The sequence below is a fragment of the Chenopodium album genome, chromosome 17 (genome assembly GCF_948465745.1).
Source record: "Chenopodium album chromosome 17, dcCheAlbu1.1, whole genome shotgun sequence".
In the NCBI taxonomy this organism is placed as follows: Eukaryota; Viridiplantae; Streptophyta; class Magnoliopsida; order Caryophyllales; family Amaranthaceae; genus Chenopodium; species Chenopodium album.
Genome location: NC_137850.1, coordinates 26,705,532 through 26,713,289, shown reverse-complemented (window position 1 = coordinate 26,713,289; position 7,758 = coordinate 26,705,532). Strand labels below are relative to the sequence as shown.

Here is a 7,758-nt window from a genome sequence, read left to right as displayed (position 1 = left end):
CTTTGCCTGAAGTGAAACACAACAAGCACGTTGAGGCAATGGGAATCAGGCACGTTGGATATTGGCTTTGATTTCCCAGTTTATATATCTTTTAATTAATTTTGAGGATTTTGATGTAAAACACTATGTTAAACCATTCGCTTTGGAGTAATTGAATTTTCTGCAAATTATTATCACTCCATTTCTATTTAATTGAGGTTTAGAATTAAATAATGAGTCAATTTGATTATGAGAATATTCAAAATAAGTTATCAAGACAATGTCTTGGATAAAGAAACACCTATTAAGTGAACATTGAATATTTTAATCGAAAATCATCCCTAATCGAGGATATTAAAAGGTGGACGACTAATGACCACTTGAGATTAGTCTGTAGTATGATTTATAGCACCGTTTCTAGTGCTACAAGCACATAATTGTCATAAATCATTTTTACAGGCATTGGTTTGGAACAATACCGGATCGACCTATGAGAATACTTTAAGAGATTTAAAATCGTTATAAGTATATTTTTCATTATGGCTATCGGAACCTCTTTCCTCAACCATGAGTATTGTAAGTTCTCTTGTTTAAGTACTAGTCTGTTTTGATGTTGTCAAACATCTGCCATACAAGGGGATTATAATGGTAACACTCGGACAGCTAGATACTCTTAGTAAGGGAAGCTAATAAGGCAAGACTGGAAATGTCCCCTTATTAACAATAGGGAACATGTCTTTGTTGTTTACAAGCCCTCTTGAAGCGCGACACTATGAAAATGCATGGCCGTGCTCAGATAGATTTTAGAAATCATCTGCTTATTGACAGTCAAACTCAGAAATCAAGAAACACCGTACTTCTTGACGTAATAAGGATGACGAACAATCTTACCTTATAGTTCATCAAGAGGCATTAAGTGACATAGGAAACAGGTTACACATTAATAGTGCAGTTGTCCGGAAGGACAAGTGGGAGATTGAAAGGAATGGTGTCCTTCGAACAAGTGTATTATTCCAATACAGGGTTCGGAATCAATTACAAAGTTAATTATTCAGTGAAGTAAAGTGATCTGAAAGTCGGGCTAGAGGCCATCTCCGATCAGTGAGATTAATTATATTAATCTCACAGCTTTACTTAACTGAACCCTTTGGATCACACCCAAGCTTGCAACCAAACTAAGGCCACAAATTAAGCCAAAGATCTCAATACGTCAAATAAGAGGAAACATATTTCGACATTGGATTCTGAGCTTAGAGTGTCGAAGCCAAACGTCGGACATCGAGTTAAATTCTAGGAATTAATGAGACTCACAAATAAGTCAATCAACAAATATCAAGTCAACATACGAAGCCCTAGCCTTGCACTGGCCTAGCTATGCGTGGGCTAGGCTAGTATTGCTAGCATGAGTGCCTTTGGATGCAAGCCCAGCAGCAGCACACACGTGCTATCTAGGCGAGCGTGTCGTGGCTCGCGAGCTAGCAACACTAGCAAGGTCAGCTACTAGCACATGTCCGCAAAGCCTGCTAGCAGCACGCAGCAGCCTGCTAGCAAGCGAGGCTCGCTGGTGCTTGCAGGCAAAGCTTGCTGGTGATTGTGGGCAAGGCTCACGGGCTTGCGACATAGCAGCTATGCAATGCACAGCAGCCCAGCATCCCACATGGGCTTGCGGTGCATGCTAGCAGGCCCAAGCCTAGTAGCGCACAAGCAGCCCGCGTAGGCTTGCGGTGTCGCTATGAGGCCTAACTGAGTTAAGGAGGCCTTGACCGGTCTTTACTTGGTGTCCAAGGATGTTGATCGATCATGCCTTCTTGTGATTGGTGGGTTAGGTGGCTTGAGGAAAAAGTAGGCCATATGGCTCTTACTTGTGGACCTCACCTAACCACTCTCGTTTGATTGCCACTTGTTAATTGATTATTTGACTTTGTATTTAATTTATTTGGAATTAAATTAAATGTAATTATTTCTCAACAGTCCCACATTGATTAGAAAATGAAGGGGTTGAGATGCCACTCCTATAAATACCCAAGGCCTCCCTTGGGAATTGTTATAAGAGTAAGAACTCTAAAACGACATCTCTAATTTTGAGAAAACCTTATACGAAGATCCTCTTGTTGAAATTACCCTAGCCGGTAATTTCGACCAAGTTTTGGGAGCGTGGGTGGACTTTGTTGGAGGGGTCATTCTTGGGGGCACTTTTGCCGTTCTTGAGTCCGTGTTCGTGCTAGTGGAATTCACGCGTCGAGGGTATGAATGTTTTCTCTCTCTCTCTCTCTCTCTCTCTCTCTCTTTATTAATCAAGTATGTGACGCATGTTAGTTACCTTAATTTGTGTGCGGATATCAGGAAGGGTTTTGTTTCGCATAATGTTAACATCACGAAGCCCAACACTAAGTGCTTAGAAACTAACCGTCCTTCTTTTATGCTAAGTCTCTGTTTAGATGTTTATAGACCTTCTTTCTTCTTCGTAACTCCAAGGACTTTCATGGATTCAATTAGGGTTGGTAAATATTTGGGAAGAGAGAAGAAAATTAGTATGATACTAAGAGGACTTGAGAGATTAGGGTTTTAAGAATGCTAGGATTTAAAATTCTGATTTTTCTGTTGTCATTAGGGTTTAACGAAGACCCATATTTATAGGCGTAGGAATCTAGGTTTAGGGTTTTAGAGCCGTGGCACCAGGTGGCGCGCGCAACTCTTGGAGTCACGCTGAGTGCCGCGCGCAACTCTATGACTTGTGTGCACCAGGCTCGCGCAACTTACAGAGTTGTGCTCGGTGCGGTTTGCCTCATACGAAAACGCGTTTTCAAAACTTTCATAACTGTTGATTGCAAAGTCGGACTAAAGGAAATGAGACATCATTGGGAATCTCTAAATGTGTACTTCCTAATGCTGTTGGAATTAGGTTAAAATATGTTATGGATCAAAATATATGGTCATTTGAGTACAAGGGTGTCGGCTTTAGAGCCCGGTTTATAATTTAGATGATAACTTCTTCATTTTAACTTAGAATTGGGCTTATAATATACCGTTCGAAAGCTCTTTGAAAGGGCTATCTAGATGTTTAGGACTCGAACAGATATTTAGTGGTTTGTTTATCTTACTGGATTGGTTTTCAACAATGTATGATTCATTGGATCCAATCGTTGCATTTGACGCATTTAGGTCCGTTACTAATAAAGATTAAACGTGTATGAGCACGTTTTAGGCCTAATTAGTAATCGGACTAGGCTCTAAGATAACTTAATCTCAAATACCAATTTTAACTTACTTCATAATTCATTTCATAGTCCATAAACACTTCAACTTTGATATAGCATGAACAACGGGCTTTTGTAACATCATTGCACTTCCTGTCAGGACAGGAGGCCAAAAGTAGGTGTCTATAGTAAAATGTTATATTAGGTTGTTAACTTTTATTGACCAATTTAGGTCTGTTAGAAGAAAATAACCTTATAGTAGAGATTATTCCAGAAAAATCAAAAGTTTGTTATAGGAATTATAGTTCTGTACTCTCTGGAACATTCTAGATTTAGGGTTTATTATTCTCAAAGTAAATCCTACGATTGAATGCATATATATCACATCATAGAAAATAAAAAAAAAAGAGTGTGCATATTCCTTGAATATACTAGTCAATTGACAAAGTTTTTCACTCAAATCTTTGTTATAAGCCAACATGTAATTAAACTTCTCTTCATTCAAAACCATACACATTTCCAAAGTCTTGGCTTGTTTCTCAATGACACTTTCCAAAAATTCTCTAGAATAAAATGATTGGTCATGGGAATTATCATTTAAACTTTGAGCATTTGGAACTAAATCAATTGGGGAACCATCTTGAAAACTTGCTTGAAAATATCCCCTAGCTTGATTATTCCAATTACCCCTAGTTTAATTTTGGCTCCTTTGTTGACCATAGTTATCATAACCTTGGTTATGATCCCCATGTCTATAGCCATGACCATGACCATTACAACCATGATGGTTATAGTTACCATGAATCTCTTGGCAATCATGATTTCTATGACCTCCATTTTGGTTATAATCATCATGATTCATATGTTAATTCCTATTTCCAATATTCCTTTGAACATCATTTCTAGGTTCACAAGCATGATTATTGACATAATTCATGTGTTCCATTTCACTTCCATCACATTCACTACAAGAAACATTTGGGCACATAGAAGCATTGTGATCATTCATTCCACATAATTGACATGGCCAACATTCCACAATCATGCAACAAGTTGAAAGATTGGAGTTAGAGTGAGAAGATGTACCTCTCCCCTTAATTTGGGAGGGAAGAATTGGAGCTTGGGAAGGAGGCTTCTCAAGCTTTTCCTTGAGAGACATAACTTCTTTCCCTAAATCCGCAATCAAAGTGGTCAAATCATTAATGACACTAAGTTGTTCGATCGAGTAACCCTTGCTTGTTGGTTCTCTTTCCACTTCTTGCCAATTCATATAATGACGAGCTACTTCATCAATAGCATCAACCACTTCTTCTTCCGTCTTGTTCATGATTGGGCCTCCGGCTCCGGCATCCAAACTTGCTCTCCCATGAGAACTCAACCCACCATAAAAGATATGTATGATTTGATAGGTAGAAATCCCATGGTGTGGACACTCCCTTTGATAATCCTTGAATCTTTCCCATGCTTCATAAAGGCTTTCATTAGGCTTTTGCTTGAACCCTTGAATCAAAGCTCTTGCCTCCGCCGTTTTCTTTTGAGGATAGAAACGGAACAAGAAAGCTTTGGTGACATCATCCCAAGTTTTCAATGAATTGGGCTTCATCTCTTTATCTAGCCATTCCAAAGATCTTCCTATGAGGGAGAAAGGGAACAACTTAAGGCGGATGAATTCTTGAGACACCCCATTAATCTTGATTGTGTTACAATATTTTTCAAACTCCTTAAGATGCTTCAATGGGCTCTCGTTCTTCGCCCCACCATACTGTCTCCTCTCAATAAGAGTGATCATTGCCGGCTTTATTTCAAAGTCATTCTCCGGTGATATAGGTGGAGCTATGGCGCTCTCATACCTATAAGCCCCGGGCACTCCAAGCTCCTTCAAGGTAACTCTTGAACTACCTCCCATGACTTGGGATCTACACACTCAAAACTCAAAGACAATATTAGTAGCACGGCTACAAGTGTAGCCTAAGTGTAAAATCTTTTTGTATTTTGCAAATAGAGTGGAATAGACTCAACAACAACATGCATACAAAACACCATTCCCCGGCAACGGCGCCATTTTGATGGGAAGGAGAACGGTAGGTCGTTGGGCTACCACCCCACCCAATCAAACAAAATTTGTAACTTAAAAAACCCCTATTTAGTGTAGCGGTAAGTCAAGGTCGAACCCAAGGGAATGGAGGTTAAATGCACGATGCCAAAATTAAGCTATTCCGAAGTCTAGTAGGGGTTTAAGGTAGAAACTAAAGCTAAACTAGGCGATGCAAAAGGCTTTTACTAAATGAATGCTAAGGCACTAGGGGAATGGATCCACATGCATCAACGATGAAGTTCAATCAACTTGGGGAATTTACCAATCAAGTCAAGCAATGTGAGGGAAAACCGAAAATGCAACCAAGAGAGTACATCAAGTTATTCTCCTAGAGGTCTAATTAGCGTCAACTACGTCAAACACTAGCTAGGAAACATCGCAAGATATCTCAATCGAGTAAATGTAAGCCACAAATCAATGGTCCGTATCAATGTGAACTCACAATGCAATCTAGTGTGAATAACAAGGGTGATCAAGCCTAATCAAGCACACACATGCACAAAATCAATCAACCAATTTAATCACATCATCAACTCAATCAATTTCCCCCAAATTAACCTCAATTCATCATCAATTCATGCTTCACCACTACCCTAGCAAATAAACTACTCACAATCCATAAAGAACAACAAAATCAAAGCTAAACTAATCATCATTCCCAAATTCATCAATTGAAATCAAATTGAAAACAACAAAATCAATCAAACTTTCAATTAATCAAATCAAACAACAATACTAATGAAATCAAACTTTGAATTGCATTAAAGAGTAAAGAATCCTTACAAACTTGATAGAAATCAAATCAAATGAAGCAATCTTCAATCATCAATCATCAAACCCACACTTTCTCTCTCTAAAAATGCTAAGAACTAATGTTTTCTCTCTCTAAAATCTAATCTAATCTAATCTAATTCTTCTTAATGAAGATCCCCCAAACTTCTCTCTATAAATGGAATGAAATAACTAACAATCCCAAGAGGAAGTTGGGAAAGACGTCCAAAAATAGACCCACGTTGGTGCGGGCGCTCGAAGGAGTGTACCCAGGAAGGTGCGCCCGCACACACCTGATGTGCGGCCGCACACTCCTCAAGTGCGCCCGCACATAACTGCAGCTTCCTCCTTTCTTCTTTGCCCTTGCTCACGAGGTGCACGCATCCTAGATGATGATGATGAAGGACAAGGTAGGCAGCAACTTCCTTGAATTTCTTGAAGAAAATGAGCCATGAGGAAGGCATAAACAAGACTTTGAAGCATGCTCCTTGAACCTCTCATTGACTTGAAACTTCTTGCACAAGCTTTAGGCATGAAAATCAATGGAAAACTATGGAAAGGAAGCCCGGGAATCCTTGGACAATCAATCACAACCTACAATCAAAGGATAAAAAACAAGTAAAAGGGAAAAATAGCAAGTAAACAAGAAAAAGCACGAAATAGAGAAACTAACTACAAAAAGCACGAAATGAAGAAAACAAGAATAAAACTAATGGAAACTAAAGAAAAGAAAGATAAAAAAGAAATAAAAATCATCCAAAAAGGAACCAAATGAGTGCCAAAAATGTCACTCATCAAATTCCCCCAAGCTAAACTTTTGCTCGTCCTCGAGCAAAACAAAGAAAGAAAAAGAGAGGATGAAAATTTTATTGAAAACGAAAAAGAAAGACTTAAAGACTCATTGTCGTAGGAATCACGGTTGTTTTTAGCTACAACAAGCTCTTTAAACCCCAAAGTCGCCTATGAGGACGAGTGAGGTCTCGTAAGGGTATCCTAAGAGTTTGACCCATAACTCTCCACCAAACATAAATGAGGCAAACCATAGAAGAAAAAGAAAGAAAAACAAACCTTTACGAAATGAATCAACATAAAGACTATAAAGCAAATGAATGACAATCTTTCTCAAGTAGTTAAGGTATGCACGTTTCAAGATATCCAAGGTTGATTGAAACATAGGGTATGCTAGGCATAGGAACTAGTTATCACAGTTCACTTTCATCCCAAACAATCTTACCGCGTTCTTCCCACTAGTCTCAAATCTCCCTTTAGTGAGTGTCCCAATGATTCCTCGAAGGAACCGGAAAAGAAATATTTTAAGGCTACTCGACATCTTGACTATGCATCCCCTTTCCTTAGGCAATGACCCATGATGCCCTCCCTCGAATAGTGACTCAACTATCTAGGTCAAAAGGTCTTTCCCCAAGGTTGTAACGTAAGGCATAAAGGGTGAAGGTAGGCTAAAATTTAAAAATTTGGTGGTTTTCCTAATAGTGAAGCAAAGATTGCGCATATCTTTACACCAAGACTAAGTTGTCACCAAACAAAAACAACACCCCCAAGCTTACTCGAAGCTATACTCACAAAAAAAAATATATATATATATATACAAAAAGCGTGAGAACGCTTCCCCCCAAGCTTAAATGAAGCATTGTCCTCAATGCTCAAAAAGGGAGAAAACTCACATCAAAATATTTTTGAATTTTTCATTTTTCACTT

At 38.8% G+C, this 7,758-nt stretch overlaps 1 non-coding gene across 1 annotated transcript; it reads left to right on the top strand.

The window, feature by feature from the left end:
- The first annotated feature begins 4,591 nt into the window (after positions 1-4,591).
- LOC145590248 (small nucleolar RNA R71) lies at positions 4,592-4,697 on the top strand. Its single transcript, XR_014101886.1, has one exon. It is a non-coding gene; the product is annotated as a small nucleolar RNA R71 (small nucleolar RNA).
- Positions 4,698-7,758: the final 3,061 nt, after the last annotated feature.